Here is a 17,970-nt window from a genome sequence, read left to right as displayed (position 1 = left end):
GCTCTCTGAAAGATTCTCTGAGTAGAGCTGACAGCAGCGTTTGTCTAGGGATACAGAGGGTTTAGGAAGAAGTTTGGTGCCATGCGTGTTTAGTGAAGTAACAGCAGTAAGTTTCTCTTTAAGGCCTGTGATCTTCCTGTCTCTGTTTCCGTGTTTGTTCATTTACGAAATTCTCTCTTGTGAAGCAGGCCTCATCTCCAATCTGGAGGTGGTTGATTACGACCCAGTAACAGTCGTGCCGCTACTGCACCACTGCATGCATCTGGACTGGCAGGTTGCACTGTTGTTTGCGGGGTTCACATTTGGGTAAGGCCATTCATGCCTTCTCCCTCAGCAGCCTGCCCTGGCACCTTTTCACACTGTAAGTACCAGCCAACAGTGCAGAGCTTGTAACTGATGGTTCTTCTCTATAGCTTGCAATCAAGTTGTGCGGTATTTCAGCAATAGAATCTTATTTATTTATGATGGGCAACCGATATAAATGGCATGAGACTGTATTGTTTTGGGGACATCGGGGCTTCTCTGACCAGCATTTCATAAGGAGGTAACCCAGGTTTTTTAAATAAATAATAGCTTCTAAGAGCAGTGTTACCCAGATATGACACGTATCTCTCTTCTAAATCTTTTTTTAAGCATGTATTTTAATTGGGTCACAGAGTAGTAGGTTTCCATATGTTTTTTTTCATACATTGTTTATTTTGGCTGACCCTTCTTCTCTGCTCCCTCAACTATCTAGCCCCCTATACACTTGCTTAAACCTTCCAACTCCAGTTTTCTCCCTTCCTCCATAAATGCCCCACCTTATGACTCTATTGTAGTTTCCTGGCTTTTCACATATTTCAGGTTAAACACACAAATTTAAAGACTCAAAGTTTAGATCCACACAGGAGAGAAAACATCCAGTATTTGTTTTTCAGGACATAGGTTAACATATTCAGTATATTTTCCCCAGTTATGTCTACTTACCTGAGAATTTCATTTATCCTTACAGCTGAATAAAGCTCTTTTGTGTATATGTGCCACATTTCCACTGTGTATTCATCAGGTAATGGTTATGGAGGCTGATTCCAAATCAGCCTAGATATTGTGAATTGAGCACAACATGTAAATCCTCACTAACAACCAGGAAAAGGGCCCAAGGAAACAAGGAAATTTTTGTGGGTCATGCTTGACTCACAAATAATTGAGGGTTACTAACATTGGATGCGACATGCACAAAGTGGACCTAGGTTAACTAATTCCGTATATTTTCCCCAGTTATATCTACTTACGGGAGAATTTCAACATTAAACACCTTTTACTGAATTTCCACTTCTGCATAAGTATAAGGTGAGAAACGTAAGTTTTTCTTATTTTCTCTTGTTAATGAATAAGAGACAATAATGAATCGCTCCATGGATGTATTATAATGATTATTTGGGATGACAAGCTACCACAGTTCAAGTGCTGGCTCAATGTGGAGTAAATTGTCATAGACGTATAATGTGATATATTAGTTACTTTTGCATAGTTGTCACCACAATTACCTGAGAAAATAATTTGCAGGAGGAGAGATTTAATTTGACTCACAACATCATAGGATTTGGTCCATGGTTGTTTAGCTGCATGAACTTGGGAGGGATATAGTGGTTCCAGGAGTGTATGGGGAATCTCAAGCGGACAGGACTCAGATAAAGGAAAAAAAGGCAGAATTGCCAGATATAATAATCTTCAAAAGCATTTTCCATTGACCCACTTCTTCTACCTAGACATCACGTCAAGTTTCCTCCGCTTCCTAAAATAGTGCCACCAGCTGGGGTCCAGGTATTCAGTGCTTGACTCTGTAGACAGCATTTATATCAAAATCATAGCCTGTGATAGTTAACAGAACTTCAAAGGGCAGATAAATTTGCTTCCCCAGCAGGAAAACCACCTCTTCTTGTCACTTGCTATAGTAACACTCTACAACCTTCTTAACAAAAAACAGGGGAAATACTGTGATAGCTTCTGTTTTTCTGTTACTGTTTTAAAAGGAAGTAGGTGGTGATTTTTTTTTTAAGAATTTGACCACTCTACCACAGAGAGACTCCGAAAGACTCTACCCTGCAGGGTATCAAAGCAGAGGCTGAGACTGATAGCCAAACTTTGGGCAGAGTGCAGGGAATCTTATGAAAGAAGGAGGAGATAGAAAGACCTGGAGGGAACAGGAGCTCCAGAAAAAGAAGGATAAATATCTGGGCACAGGAATCTTTTCTGAGACTGATTTGCTAACCAGGGACCATTCATGGAGATAACCTAGAACCCCTGCACAGATGTAGCCCATGGTAGTTCAGTGTCCAAGTAAGGGGAACAGGGACTGTCTCTGAAGTAAATTCAGTGGCCTACTCTTTGATCACCTCCTCCTGAGTGGGGAGCAACCTTACCAGGCCACAGAGGAAGACAATGCAGTCAGTCCTGATGAGACCTGATAGACTAGGGTGAGATGGAAGGGGAGGAGGAACTCCCCTATCAGTGGACTGGGAGAGCAGCATGGGTGGAGGGAAGGGGTGGGGTTGGTAGGGGAGGAGGGAGGGGATTACAGTTGGGATACAAAGTGAATAAACTATAATTAATAAAAAAATAAATTTAAAAAAGAGAAAGCATTAGATGCCCAGAAGCTTTGGAAGATGACTACTTTTTTTGGAGGATGTGACTCCAAAACATGTAAGTAGAAGCCCTCTAGTGGAAGGTTCCAGAATCACTCATATATATATTGATATGTACATATATATAATTTAAATTATTTTATTATTTTCATTAATTTATATAATCATTCAATTTACAGCCTGATCACAGCCTCCTTCCTCCTCCTCAGTAACCCTGTCATGCCCCTCTTCTCTCATTCTCTTCTCTCCTCTCTCCTCTTCTCTGAGAAGGAGAGAACCCCATAAGTACCAACCCACCCTTGGCACATCAAGTTGCAGCAGGACTCTCTCACTGAGACCAGAGAAGAGAACCTAGCTGTGGGAAAGGTACTTAAAGGCAGGCAACAGAGTCAGAGACAGCCCCCTTCTCCAATTGTTAGGGGACCCATATGAAGAACAAGGTGCGCATTTATTACATATGTGTAGGAGGCCTAAGTCCAGCCTGTGCATGCTCTTTGGTTGGTGGTTCAATCTCTGTGAGCCTCCCATGGGACCAGGTTAGTTGGCTCTGTAGGTCTTCTTGTGGTGTCCTTGACCTCTCTGGCATCAATACTTCCTCCTACTCTTCCATGAAACTCCCCGACTTGGCCTGTTGTTTGGTTGTTGGTCTCTACATCTGTTTCCATCAGCTGCTGGATGAAGCCTCTCAGAAGACAGTTATGCTAGGTTCCTGTCCACAAGCATAGCAGAATATCATTGATAATGCCAGGAGTTGGCTCTCTCCTATGGGGAGGGTCTCAAGTTGGGCCTATCATTAGCTGGCCAGTCCTTCAATCTCTGCTCCATCTTTACCTCTACACTTCTTGTAGGCAAGACAAATTTTGGGTTGAAGGTTTTATGGGTGACTTGGTGTCCCCCTCCCTCCACTGAAAGTCCTCTGGCTACAGGAAGTGGTGATTTCAGGCTCTTGCTGCTAGAAGTCTCAGCTAGAGTCACCTCTATAGACTCCTGGGAGCCTCTCTGTTTCAGAGATGCCCCTCCCACCAATTTACATTCTCTCTCTTAGTAATCTCTCCCCCCAACTTTCCCCACACCTGATTCCCACCCGTGGTTTCCTCCCCACCTATACTGTCCTCCCCACCCTTTCTCTCACCCAGTTTCTTCCCTCTATCTACTTTAGGAGATTCCTTGGAAAGGCAAATTCGTTAAGTATGGAATGCAGTCGAGGACTTAAGAACATGTTGGATCAAATATCTTTATTATTAATACTTATCTGCTGTACAGCTTGTGCCATCACTTCCTTAAGGTTTCATCAGTTGACCTGGAAAAAGCTCATTGGTCTCTATACATCTCAGGTGGACCAAAAATAGTGTGGTCTTTGGTAGAGACAGTGTCTTGATCTCTACTAATTTATAGTCACCTTTGATTACTACCTTGTCTCACAGTTCTGGATGGTACAGGATATTTGTAACTTCATGACTGCGGTTGACTCCTGACTGTTCTTTTCACCCTGTTTTCACATTCTGGCAAGATATAACTGTCAATGTCTGTGATAAATGAAGTCCTCAGAGGAGCCCTTCTCAGAGAAGTTTATGTAGAGGACACTTGTAGAAAGATATCCCATCTTCATGTTGAGAAGTCAGTGAGAGTTTGGGTCAACCTATCTCCCCAGATTTCGGCCACGTTGGGACCTAGCTATTTGGGATACATAGAAAGGATACCAATCAAATAATTTTGTTAGGCATGGTTATACCATCTGAAGCACCACCAATTTTGTTAAGTGGTAAGAATTTCCTGAAGCCATAATAATTAGCATTGTCATTATGAGAGTTACTTAGTTTCCTAGATTTCTGCCACGCTCACCCCACTGACCTTTGTTAATGGCTGGCCACAAGAGAAGTTCTTTGACATCCACCTCCTCTCCAAGCCTTTCCCCCTTCTGTAACTTTCTCTAGTTTGTTTGTTAATAGTGAGCTCTCTGGTCTCTTGATTTAGAGACCTCCCTTCCACATTTCTTTTTTTGTATTGAACCTGTTTTGTTTTTGAGGTTGATATTTTCATTGTCTGTCTTTCTTTTAGATAACCTGAAAACCGGGGTGTCACCCTTAATATTTTCTCACAGCTTCATAATTTCTCACACTCCTTTTGTCTCAACTTCTTCGTTTTCTTCCTCCCTGAAACTTCCACTTTTGTCTGTCTCGTGGCCAGTTGGTTCCGTTTTTGATACCCTTGTCCTCCAACACCCAGATATTGAACGCTTTCCAAATAACCAAAAAGCAACCATTCCTCATTTTGATTCACCCCCCTCTTTGGTCTCACCTTCATATTCAAAGAAATCCCCTAGCCTACTCTTCCTCATTGTGGGCCTGGGTATCTCTTCCACCCTTGGTATATGCATAGCTGGGATCACTTTTTCAATCTGCTATTTCTACAGCATTCTCAGGCTTGTTTCAGGTGCTGTAGGTGAAACAGCTGCCTCAGTCACAACCTTCCAAACCCAAACAGACTTGCTTGCAGGTGTTCTTTTCCAAAACACCAGAGTTCTGGACCACATTTCTGCTAAGAAAAGACGTGTCCATCCTTTTCTTATAGGAAAAGTGCTGCTGCTGTGTAAACCAGCAGCATCTAAACGCCATTGCTATTCTGCCTCTTGGGGACAATGGCCTGGCCAGGACCCATCCTGAGACATCTTCACCCCCTTCCTCCTTCTGGGCTTTGCATCTTGTCTTCTCATCTGTTTAACTAGTTTGTATCACAGGAAACTCTTACATAGAACCCTCACCTAAGGACACACTGACAGCATCTTTCTCCAAATTTCTGTTACAAGAGACTATGCCAAGACCCTTCTCACCCATTATGCCCTTGAACAGCAAGAAAGAGTCATGAAAATAACCATGACTCCCTTTTCTCCTATATAATTCAAACAAAAGTCAGGCGGGGTAGCCACGCCCACACCACCTTGCAAAGCTCTTCCCTTTTGATTGAACAGTAACTTGGTCAGAATCCACAGTAATTTGGTCCCTAGAAGCAAAGAAACATTTCTTTAGATTCTTGACTTCTCTGCACTTAAAACTCACAGGAAGGGACTCCAGGAGAGGGGTTTATTGATCACATGGCATTATTGACAGACTACTCACTGGATATTCCTAATAATAGCCTAGTCACTACAGACTAAATAAGGAAACTTTTAAAAATTCTTCTCTTTTCCCTTCTTCTGAAGCTTATCAGATAGGGGCTCCCACTCTGCCATATAGGCTTGGTAACTCCTCAAAGCCCCCTCCACACTGTTGTCTTTCTGTTCATCTCATCTGTCAAATTGTCCCCTTGAACCACACACCTGAAAGCTTATACTTTTCCTCTATGTTGTTGTTCATGTCATGTGTGCTGATTCTCCACATTGGTAGTTAAGTGATACTGTGCAAGAGTTCAACCTCTTTGGTGCAAAGTTCTCCTCCATACAATGAGACTAACAATAGTACTTTCCTCATAGGGGTGATATGAGAATTTTAAAAGTGAAAATTCCTTAGCTCAGCTCAGAGAGAAAAAAACCAAGTTGTTAAAAAAAAATCAGTTTCTAAGCAAAAAGGAGGACCCTGGGTAAGATGTTCAATCATCATTCAGAAAGGCAAATGGGATAGACATTGGAAGAGGGAGAAAACAGGGAAAAGGACAGGAGCCTACCAATGAGGGCCTTTGAAAGACTATACCCAGCAGGGTATCAAAGCAGATTCTGAGACTCAAAGCCAAACTTTGGGCAGAATGCGGGGAATCTTATGAAAGAAGCAGGAGATATAAAGACCTGGAGCAGACAGGAGCTCTACAAGGAGAGCAACAGAACCAAAAATATCTGCACCCAGGGGTCTTTTCTGAGACTGATACTCCAACCAAGGACCATTCATAGAGATAAGCTAGAACCCCTGTATAGATGTAGCCCATGGCAGCTCAGTGTCCAAGTGGGTTCTCTAGTAAGTGGAAGAGGAGCTGTCTCTGACATGAACTCAGTGGTTGGCTCTTTGATCACTTCCCCCTGAAGGGGAGAAGCCTTACCAGGTCACAGAGAAAGACAATGCAGCCAGTCCTGATGAGACCTGATAGGCTAGGAAGATGGAAGGGGAGGAGGACTTCACCTATCAGTGGACTGGGGAAGGGGCATGGGAGGAAAAAAGGGAGGGAGGGCATGATTGGGAAGGGACAAGGGAGGGGGCTACAGTTGGGATACAAAGCGAATAAATTATAATAAATAAAAAATATTATTTTACCTTAAAAATCAGTTACTGTGGTGACTGCAAATAGTATGGAGGAACAAAGAATGTGTAAAAGTAGGTTTCCTATAGCCCAAGTGCTAACAAAGTGACTTCATTTTCTTAATGTAGTTAAAGACAGTAAGTACGGTTTAGATTGGTCATATCAGTGGATTGTTTTATGAGATCAAAACTTAATTTTCTGAGTGATTCCACATCAGCATAAATTATTACATATAAAATATCTAATCATTGATTATGAAGATAAGTATTAAACAGACACATTTATATTTAGGATGCTTATTAAACACATCCACTTTGGAGTATTTAGGTTGACATTTTTTTTTCTATATACATCCTGGCTTTAAGCAGAACTTCCCTTCCCCGTAACCACTCTGGTTCCAAAACCAAGGGCCTGCATCTGTTTAAATCACAGAGAAGGTTTTGGCATAAGTAGAATTCTATGCTTTACCCTTTCTATGTTAGATCATGACTCATGTCTTCTCTTCCTTAAAATTATTGTCTCGGGGTTAGATTTCCTGTGAACTTGGGTTGTTTGAACGGATGATAGTTCTCTGCTCCCGTGAAGGACAGTGTTTTATTATCCTGAAGAGTTAGAGTCGCACAGTTCCATCTAGATAGATAAAAGGTGTGGTGAGAAGACTGGGCTGGAATGAAGAAGCTCCCTGGGTAGCCACGGGCAAGTCCCTCTCTCCGAGCCCATTTTCTCAGCTATGAAATGAAAACAGCCTTCATTACGACACACATGCAAAGAACTCAACACGCTCTCCTACTCTATAGAAATAGCTCAGCATTGTGAGGTTCAAGTTCTGACGCCAGGAACGATGGGGTGGGGTCACAAGAGTCTGGGAGTCTGAAGAGACTGCAAGGAGAGATGGGCAAATAAGACACACTTTATTCCCTCCAAATGAAGGCCATGATGGCAAGGGCCCAAGTGGTCCTTACACAGCTGTACATAGGCACACATACAGACCAGCACATAGGATACATGGAGAATGCTGCAGACAGATACACAGAGGGAGGCTGAAAGGGCTCGGGCTAAGCCCCTGACCTCAAAACTATGTTTATTCAAAACCCATATACAAGTGACATTCTACCAGGAATAATTATCTAATAGATTGCATCAATGCTTTTGGGTTCCTGGTACATCCAGTGTCAGTCACTTTGTGCTGACTCATAGGCCTTTAATTGATGTCCAGCATCAACCACCTTGTCCCATGCTGCATATCTATATCAACTCCATATTGTCTAAGCACAAATTGACCCATTTAGCCTTCTGTTCCCTACAAACATATGTTGTCTATAATTATCAGGATTATAATTATTCTCCTAATTATTGGAATCTGTCAAGGTCAGGGAGACTACACTGCACTAAAATAGTGCATACATGGAGAATATCCCAGTACTCAGCTGCAAAGCAAGAAGACAGGTAGAGATGTTACTATTACAAACATTTGGAAGGAGTGATGTAGTGTGTTAATTGTGTCTCTCTTTAGGACCTTGAAACAGCCCCATCTCAGCTGTTTTCAAGAAGACGGTGATGATTATGATGATGACAAAGATGAAGGTATCCGACATTTACTCATGCTTATTCTAAATCAGATGCAGCCCTGGCACATCATCTTACCCCTTTATCCTATCAGTCTTGTGAAATATGTGTTAGAATTACCCTTGCTTCTTAGTTCAGGTCTTTCTCAAATACCTCAAGACAGAAGACCAGGCTGAAGGAATTTACGATGTGTAGGAGACTAGGAAATGACCCAGAGGGAGACAGACAGGGATTGTCTTGTCTGAGAACTTAGACTGAGGACCAGAGATTTTCCATCAGGGCATTGGATAGCACACTATCAAACACTGAGTGTTGCAGAATCGGTGTATGATAAGCAAGTCCATCCCTGATTCTTTTCATTGGTGCATAAATATGTGTATCCTAGCTACTGGGATGTGATGCCACTTAATGACCATTGATTTTGGGAGCATACTATATCATAGAGGATGACACTCATTCCTGCAGTATGTCATCTCCAATAATGGTACCTCAGCTGTTCATTCTAAGGGCTGCCCATTACTCCAATGGCATAGTCTGTGGTAAAACCAATAGATTTTAGCTCAGGTACTCACTGCTGTATATTTCCTGCTGTATAGTTGTATCCTTGTTTTGAAGAAAGGCTATTTCCCTATTAAAACTCACCTGATTTTGAGTAGAGACCTCACATCATACTCTCGTATTTTCTAGTTTCCCATGGCATAAGTGCCTGTGGGACTCAGCTGCTGGCAGCTCCTGGTATAAATAAAAATGGTAGCGTTGAATACGGTACAGGGGTGCACAAGAGACTGGCTGTTGGATGCTGCAGTGAGAAGCTTCTAGAACAATGGGTCCAGAGGAAGAACAGTAGCTGTAAGGGAATAAATCCTGACACCAGGAATCCTATTCAAATAATTTTTGCACACAGCATTATTCTTGGGCAAAAAATTTATGGAGAAAAAGTGAGAGAGAGAGTAAAAGAGACAGAGACAGAGACAGAGACAAAGAGACAGACAGATTCATCATCTATCCACCAAGTCTGTAGCAGATAGTGATCTTCTGGTACAATCATCATTTAATTTAATGAATGATTCTGCCTGTGTTCTCATTTCTTAGGAAAGGCACCAATCCCATTCAAGAAGGTTTTGTCCTTGAAATCTAATTACTCCCTTCTGGAACATTCTTCCTTAGCCAAGCTAACTTCAATTCACTTTTCACGTTTTAGGTTAAGTGCTACCTGCTTTAGAAGCATTTCTTGACTTCTGAATTTCAAGCAAGGGATCAGTGTACTCCTAAAATATCTCCAAACATACCATATTTGTTATTTGTCAGTGTCTCCTACTGGGCAAAAAAGCCCTATGAACACTAGAAGTACATCTGTCTGTCTACTTGAAAATACAACTTCAACATCTGGTTCATAGTCTGAAACACTGTGGGCGCCCAGTAAAAGCTAGTCAGGTGGAGAATGGTGGCAAGTAAGAAAGTGAGGTCTGAACCATTGTTCATAGTTTTAGAGGTTGCTGGCCACCTTCTGGGACCGTTTCAGTGGAGAACCTGGAACAGAAGCTGGCAATGAGGAAGAGGAGATGGGAGGCCCACAGGCTAATTACATTCCTCCTAATTATTGTTAGATATTTTGACCATGTCAGAGGCTACAGGCATGTCTCTGTAAAGAATGGAGTCCCCAAAGGGCAGATGTTCTACGTCATGAACTTGAGGAAAACCTTTTCTAGGCAGAGGGGTTCAGCACCCGGAACACCTTACACACAGTGTTTGAACTTTCACGTCTTTATTGCTGAAGACAGCATACACTTCTGACACATGACCCAGAGGAACTGAGAATATATATATATATATATAATGTGGAGGAAGAGGGACATGAAGTACAAACATGGCAGGGCCGTGTCACAGAACTATGAGCAGATTTGCTGATTTTACAGCTCTGTCCCCGTCTGTGAGAATCCTTTATCATGAGGTCACCCTAGTTCTCTTTTCAGCATTTTACATGTCTTGTGTTGACCTAGGGTGGCAGCCATGTCCTTTGATGATCGAGGAGAAGCGTACTGTCTGGAAAGCTCTTGTCAGAGTGTCTAGACAATGCTAAAGACATGGTGTTTCATGGTTATCACAGAGGCATTACGGTCAGCTTTTGGGTATGTATTTCTCTCCTGCTCAGTGTAAACAAGGTCTGTAAGTTAAGATAAACCATCTTTCTGGAACTCCTCAGAGAGAGAGAGAGAGAGAGAGAGAGAGAGAGAGAGAGAGAGAGAGAGCAGACCAGACAAAACTCTGCCAGTGCAGCACAGCACTAGAGTACAAAGTTCTGAGTCGACACACTGAGGCAGTTAGAAACTACCCACTAGACAGACAAACAAAACCCAGAAAAATAAAAAAGGGGGGGGGCTTAGGTCAATGGTTATTTTCTTTCTGACTTTCTAAAGAAACTGAAAGGAGCCTCCCTTTCTCAACAAGACAGCCTTGCTCTGCACAGATGTCTGATTTGCTTTAGATAATGGAAAGTATCAAACTCTGCAGGGTGTGGGCATATGTGCGTGCCTGTGGGTGCTCCTAGTTTTACAACAGTTCTAACATTTTAGAGAGCATAAATCAAAGCAAGGACCTGTGTCTCAAAACATTTTTCTTGTTCGACTGTCATTAACTATCACAGTGTGAGGAAACCATTTACGAGAGACTGAGCTAAGATGTAGCCTCCCACACCACCCCATCCCACCACTACAGAGCGAGCATCCCTGCTGATTAATCTATGGGTTCCCATATCCACTCATCCCTTCACCTCATTGAACTCCACGTGCTGCTTATACAGATGTGAACAAAACTCCATTTTCACACTATTGTTCATCCTCTCCGTCCTGATTCAGACCACAATCTCCCCAAAATGAAGACTTCGTTCGCTCTTTTTTTTCTGTTGTAAATTCAGTGCCTAGTAAAATGACTGTCCTTGCTAGATAAATATGCGCTTGATGATATTGTTGAATGAAAAACAAAGTGGGGCCTGAGGGAAAGACTCGAAGGTAAAGTGCTTGCCATGCAAACATAAGGACTCCCATGTAAAAGTACACACGTGTGGTGTGTGCTTATACTCCCATTGCTAGGAAGGCAGAGACAGCCAGATCCCTGAAGCTCACTGACCAGCCAATCAGCCAAATAGGCAAGCTCCAGGTTGATGGAGAGACTATGTTTAAAGAAAACGCAGTGAGTGAGTGAGTGAGGAAGAGACACTCTGTGTAAATAGCTGGCCTTTCCATGTGTGCATACTCACATGCACGCATGTCCATACCAGCTGCACACATGAGCATGCACACACATACAAGATAAGCAAATAAGTAGAACAGTTTCACATAAATGTTTAATCTCAGACAAACTGGTCAACAAAAGGCCCAGAGTTCCATGCAAAGTGTCTTTTGTTAGGATTTTCCAAAATCGTGGTTTTGAAAACAATCATAAACAGCATAAAGTCAAAATGGAAACAACAGTATTTTCTTTTAATAAAGACAGAACATAAATATTTTATACTAGACTCTACATAAATATTTTACGAACTGTTCACACTGAAGAATATGGACTTAACTTGAACTGACAGTGGTTCGGATTGATGCCAATAGTGACTTGCAAATAATGCACTTTCTGACTAAATAATGCAATTAACCTTCCTCTTATATTGAATAGTTGTTCCTTGGCACCAGGCTAGATCCTTTCTTAGGAAAGATTAATTTGTTTGTAGTCATCTCTGCATGTCTTCAAAGCCTGGTTGTCCGTATTGACATTTTAAAAGAAAGCAGGCTTGGATTATTCTGATCCAAAGCAAACAACTCTCTCAGAACGAGTCATAAGCTTTGCAAGTCATCTGGTGGAGATCATCAGCCTTCAGAACAGTGGGTGTGGAGAGTTACAATGTGAAATGAATATCCCTTTATACCTGTAATGCCACACTGGTGCCTTGTTTCTTTGGACCTCAACGTGCCTCTTTATCTTTTGAATACTTCTTTGTAAATAGGGAGGAGGAAGGGACAAAAATACCCTTATCTGCCTAGCAACCATATCATTCAGAACCACGCTAATACGAATTAGTAAAGCAAGAGAGTACATGATGACAGAGTTCCAGTGTGACCCGTGCTCTTTGGTTTCCTGCAGGTGGGAGATTTTTGCTTGTTGTTTAGAAGGAAAGCCATCCAGCTGGGTGGTGGGTGGAAGTGAGTAAAGGGAAAGGAACTGCGAGGATGGGGTGGGAGTGGTGGTATTTGACACTAATTTTATATTAACCAAATATAACACCCATGGTGGATGTCTGGGACTGGGGTTAGAATCTTGGTGGACATCATTTGGGAAGGATAACTAAAGTTCCTTCCCCACCCTCCAGCCACACCTTGAGTCTTAAATCCCACCATGGCTCAATGGGGAGTTGGGCCCAGTGTAGTTCAAAATTGCTTTCTCAAAAGGAAAGTGATAGTCCTAGTTTCTATGAGGCTTGTTCTAGTGGAGACAGTCATGATATAGACCAAGTAGCCAGAGGGGATGATAAGATGACATCTGGGAGCCATCTTAAATAAGTGAGAAAATAGATCACAGGATAACAAGGCTCAGAGTCTTCTAGGCAGGAAGAGCTTGACCGATGAAGAGTGGGCCATGCCATCCAGATTGGAAAGAATGTGACAAAGAGTGGACAGAGTTGAGAATTGAAAAGAGGAGAAAGACAGGATGGACACACAGAAACATCTAAAAAAGGTTTGGGTGGGAACTTAATAGGAGCAGGAAGAAGAGGTTTAAAAAAAAAAGTAAAAAGAAAGGCTCCAAAGACAGAGACCAAGGGATGTAAGCACTTAGAATAAAAATTGAAAAGAAAGTTCTTGTTAAGGTAAATTGAGCATTTACATGTATAGACTAAATTCATGAATAAAAATTGTTCTCATTGAGAAACAGAAGTATCAAGGGATTGCTCTGGTTGATGTTATGGGAAAATAGGGACAAAATCAGAAGTAAGGAGACAAGTTACAAAGCCTTTTGGCTCTGGCAAAGTTCAGCAGTGGCAGTGCAGCCTGGCTGGCAGTGTCTGTACACCAGAGATGGGTGGAAGCTGTGTTTCACCAGGGACCCTGAAGAATCAAAACCTTTCCAATTCAATGCTTACATACATGCAGACAGAAGAGAGTTGACACAAGAGTGTTCTTATGGCAGAAGAAGTCCCCTTGGTGCTGGAGAGAGGGATGGAGAGAAAATAGTCGAACAGTAAGAAAAGGTCCCTCTCACCTACCTTTTAAGACAGGCTCTAGAAATCCAAGTGACTACACTGAGCTTCAAGAAACGTTAGGAAGTATCATCTCCATCCTGAAGAACCAGATAGCCCAAAGAAAACGTATTCTCATATGGAAGAAGGAAATTAGGAGATTGGGAGAGATGAGTAGCTTGGGCTACAGGACACGACTGCAGTAATTGAGATGAGAGACCACGGTGATGAAGGTGGTGAAAGGCAGTCAGATTTTGGACACAGCATGATGCAAATGAACCAGAACGTTCTGATACACTGGCTGGAGGGATTTAGGAAAGGGGGATTGTTAAATCTAATGGATGTTGGTGCTTAAGCCCCACAGAGGGCCTCTGAAAGGCTCTGCCCTGCAGACTATCAAAGCAGATGTTGAGACTTATGGCCAAACTTTGGGCAGAAGGCAGGGAATCTTATGAAAGAAGTGGGAAATAATAGTAAAAGCTGAAGAGGACAGGAGGTCCACAAGGAGAGCAACAGAACCAAAAAATTTGAGCAGAGGGGTCTTTCCTGAGACTCATACTCATGGAGATAACTTAGAACCCCTGCACAGATGTCAGTGTCCAAGTGGGTTCCATAATAATAGGAACAGGGACTGCTTCTGACATGAACTGATTGGCCCGCTCTTTGATCACCTCCTCCTGAGGGGGGAGCAGCCTTACCAGGCCACAGAGGAAGACAATGCAGCCACTCCTGATGAGACCTAACAGACTAGGATCAGAAGGAAGAAAAAGAAACCCTCCCCTACCAGTGGACTTGGGGAGGGGAGTGTGTGGAGAAGGGGGAGGAAGGGAGGGATTGGGAGGGGAAGAGGGAGGGAACTAGAGGGGGGATGCAAAGTAAATAAAGTATAATTAAAAATAAAAAAATGAAAAAAATTCAAAAAAATGGAAAAAAGTGAACAAATTGTAATAAATAAAAAATAAATAAAATTTTAAAAAATGAGCCACTTGTATCGAGCTGGCTTGAGTGTAAGGATAATCAGTGCTTTCCTATTTTAGAATGCCAATTTTGAAATAACTACTAGACATGTAAGCGAGGATGTCAAGAAGGTAGTCGGCTGGGCAAGCCTGAAGTTAACAGAGATGTCTGGCTTAGAAGCAGAAATTAGGGCTCCATCTGTACAGACATTTCTAAAAAGCTATGAACTCTGACAAAATCCAGAGAATAAATTTGGTATACAAAGTAAAAATGTGAAGGACAAAGTCTGAGGCACTCCAACATTTTAAAGGTCACTTTATGATGAAAAGGAATGATTAGTAAAACGGGCACAAAACTAAAAAAAGGGGGGGGGGGTCTGTAGAAGACCAGAGAATAATCTATTACAGGATAAAATGAATAATATACCATGAATAAGAAGGGAATAAATAATTGGCCATCTGGATTTGATAATGTGAAAAATCATTGGTGGTCTTGATACAAGCTGCTTCAGTAAAATGATGCAGAGGAAAAATCTGCTTGGGGTGGGGTAAAGAAAGAACAAGATTAAGGAATGAAGGCAAAAGAATGTAAACTGTTGTTTTCAGGAGCATCCCTAAAAAATTCTAGCAAATGGGATGGGAATTGGGGAATAATGCATGTTCAAATATTTTCTTACTTCTTATTTTAAAAAGGGGGATATGTTGCAAGATATTCCGGGCGACACTAGTAGAGCTCCAGCATAAAGTGAGGTTGTGAGGGTGGAGGAGAGAGAAGACAGAGCAACCTGAGTAAAAGAGCCTTAGGTAGATGTGCGGAAATGGTGCCCAGTGCACATATGGAGGTTTTGGCTTTTGAAAAGAGCACAGGCGATTCACCCAGGAGGGAAGGCAAATTGCACAGGAACAGGTGCAGGCTGGCAGTACAGGAGGTGGGGAAAGCTACTGGAAATTCTCCTCTGATTGTGCCTATTTTCTTACTGGAGTGGAATTTAAACTCATCAGCAGAGAGTGAGGAGGAAGAGGAGGAGGAGGAGGAGGAGGTGAAGGAGGAGGAGGAGGAGGAGGAGAAGGAGGAGGAGGAGGAGGAGGAGGAGGAGGAGGATGAGGATGAGGGAGAAACTGGAGATGCCCGAAGAGAGAAGGTGAAATACCCTGTGAGAGGCTAGATGAATGGACGGACTATGAAACTGCAGTGTGGTGCCTGGGGTTGTACTATAATCTTATTTTATGTAAGCAGTCTTGAATTGAAAGCAGAGGCTAGCCACGGGAGAATCCAAGTGTGGATGGAAGCAGAACTGGATGAAACCAGAGCTGGAGTTTTGACAGGGGGGTACAACAGAGGGGCACAGGAAAAGAGGGAAAAGAAAGCAGGAAGGAGTGGGAGAACAAAAACAAAGATTGTATTTATTAAAGAGTCATAAGAAGATACTGTACAATCTAAACTGGCCTACAGAGATGCTATCAGGGACACTGTAGAGATCTTGGATTCTGTGCATCAACTCTGGTCTGTATTGAAAAGCTTGGGAACTTCTACAAAAACAGACCTCTCTACTTTTAATATGACATATTATGGTATGCCAAACTGGTTTTAAAAATCTCAAATTTCTGGCAAGACGTCATTATGAGAAGATCTGGACTTATGGAAATTCTCTCCTCCATGGTCTCAGGTAATGATGATGCTATCTCTACCTTTACAGCTCCAGTTTTCCAATAAGAAGAAAGGACCTATTGGGACAAACAGTACAGGCTTTCATGGGTCAAGGGTAAAGTGACATGTCTTCATATTCCATTGAAGAGAATTTAGTCATTTTCCTACATGGGAAGCTGAGAGATAAAGTCTGTGACTCTGAAGAAAAGGAATGGATTTGTTGTTGTTGTTGTTGTTAACAGCCAGCATTTCACAGATGGCTCCTATGACCCTCATTTCCTACGTCAAACATTCACAGATTGTGCAGGGAAGAGAAAAATCTATTCCCCTTTCTTCATTATTGCGTTCATCTCAAAATCCTGGGCCTCTAAATGGTACCCAGAACTCTTCTCAAATGCCCAAATATTGTTCTTCAAGGTCTACTGTCTTTTGAACTAAAAGATAAGTTATCAGGTTATACCCAGCAAAGAAATAGACAAGATACCTCAACAGACCCTGAAAACAGTTTCTATTCTATAGTGGAATGGCAGCATCCTGTTGGTGAGGTGTATTGGTTAGTTCTTGTCAAGTCGACCCAGACTAGAAGTACCTAGAAAGAGAGAATCTCAATCCAGTAATTGCTTCCATCAGACTTGTCTGTGGCAACATCACTACTGCACTTTCTTAATTTCTAATTGGCCCAGGAGATCCCAGCCCACTACTGGTGGTGATGTCCCTAGGCAGGTGGGCCTGACCTGGATGAGAAAGACAGTAACTCAGAGGGAGCGAGCCAATAAGCTGCATTCCTCCCTGGTCTCTGCTTCAGGTCCTGCCTCCAGCTCCCCATCCTGAGGTCCTCCCTCTTTGGTTTCCCTCAGTGATGGACTGTAAGCTGTAAGATTTAAGCCAAATAAACCATTTCCTCCCCCAAGTTGTCTTTGGTCAGAGTTTTAGTCCAACCACACAGAAGCGAAAATAGGACGGAGGTGTTGATTGTGAAGTACTCCGTGCCCTAGAGCAGTGGTTCTCGACCTTCCTAATGCTGGGACACTTTTACTCAGTTCTTCAGGTTGTGGTGACCCAACTATAAAATTATCTTCATTTCTGTTTCACAACTATAATTTTGCTACTGCTATGAATTGCAATGTAAATATTTATGCTTCCTGATAGTCTTAGGCGACCCCTGTGAAAAGATGGTTCAACCCACAAAAGGGATCACAACCCAAAGGTTGAGAACCCTTGCTTTATAGCCACGTGAGAGGTGGATATTGCAGAGTGTGCTGTAAGGAGTTGGCGTGTTTTTTTTTTTTTTTTTTTAGAACCTGCTGCTTTCTGTTGTATGAGGGTGATTTTACATCGTCAGTCTTGTGGTTTCTTGAACACTATGGTTTTCTTGAAATCTTCATCAGCTTCTGACCTGCTTCCTCCCAAGTTCACACACTGCTAACTAGACCACAAATGATGTTCTCAGCCTTCTGTAGACGTGCTTCCTTCATCTAGCTCACCATCATGGAATACCCATTGACGTGCTGAGATAGACTTTGACAAAAGTGGTGCCCTTGATGTTATCTGGGTGACGGGGCTGGATTTCCTTTTCTCTTTGGCCTAAATATCTTACCTTTAGTCATTTGATGTACAGAAATCATTAGTTTCCTCAGTCCTAAGAAGCCTTGTAGGTTTTTTTTAATTAATTTTAATTGTATTTATTTTAATACATTTTAGTAAAAATAATTTTAATTCACTCGGCCTCCTGTG

The 17,970-nt window shown here is 42.2% G+C and overlaps 1 long non-coding RNA gene across 3 annotated transcripts; it reads left to right on the top strand.

Moving 5' to 3' along the window:
- Nucleotides 1-35: 35 nt before the first annotated feature.
- On the top strand, nucleotides 36-17,956 carry LOC132655284 (uncharacterized). 3 transcript variants are annotated; one of them, XR_009593046.1, is made up of 6 exons: nucleotides 36-106; nucleotides 189-361; nucleotides 1,258-1,329; nucleotides 8,362-8,432; nucleotides 10,415-10,543; nucleotides 16,286-17,956. It is a non-coding gene; the product is annotated as an uncharacterized LOC132655284 (long non-coding RNA). The 3 variants fall into 3 exon arrangements; XR_009593045.1 differs by lacking the exon at nucleotides 36-106 and having other exon boundaries at nucleotides 180-361; XR_009593047.1 differs by lacking the exons at nucleotides 36-106; nucleotides 10,415-10,543 and having other exon boundaries at nucleotides 180-361.
- The last annotated feature ends 14 nt before the right edge of the window (nucleotides 17,957-17,970 follow it).

This window comes from Meriones unguiculatus, chromosome 7 (genome assembly GCF_030254825.1).
Source record: "Meriones unguiculatus strain TT.TT164.6M chromosome 7, Bangor_MerUng_6.1, whole genome shotgun sequence".
Classification (NCBI taxonomy): domain Eukaryota; kingdom Metazoa; phylum Chordata; class Mammalia; order Rodentia; family Muridae; genus Meriones; species Meriones unguiculatus.
The sequence above is the reverse complement of the archived record's forward strand: the minus strand, read 5'-3'. Positions and strand labels throughout refer to the sequence as shown.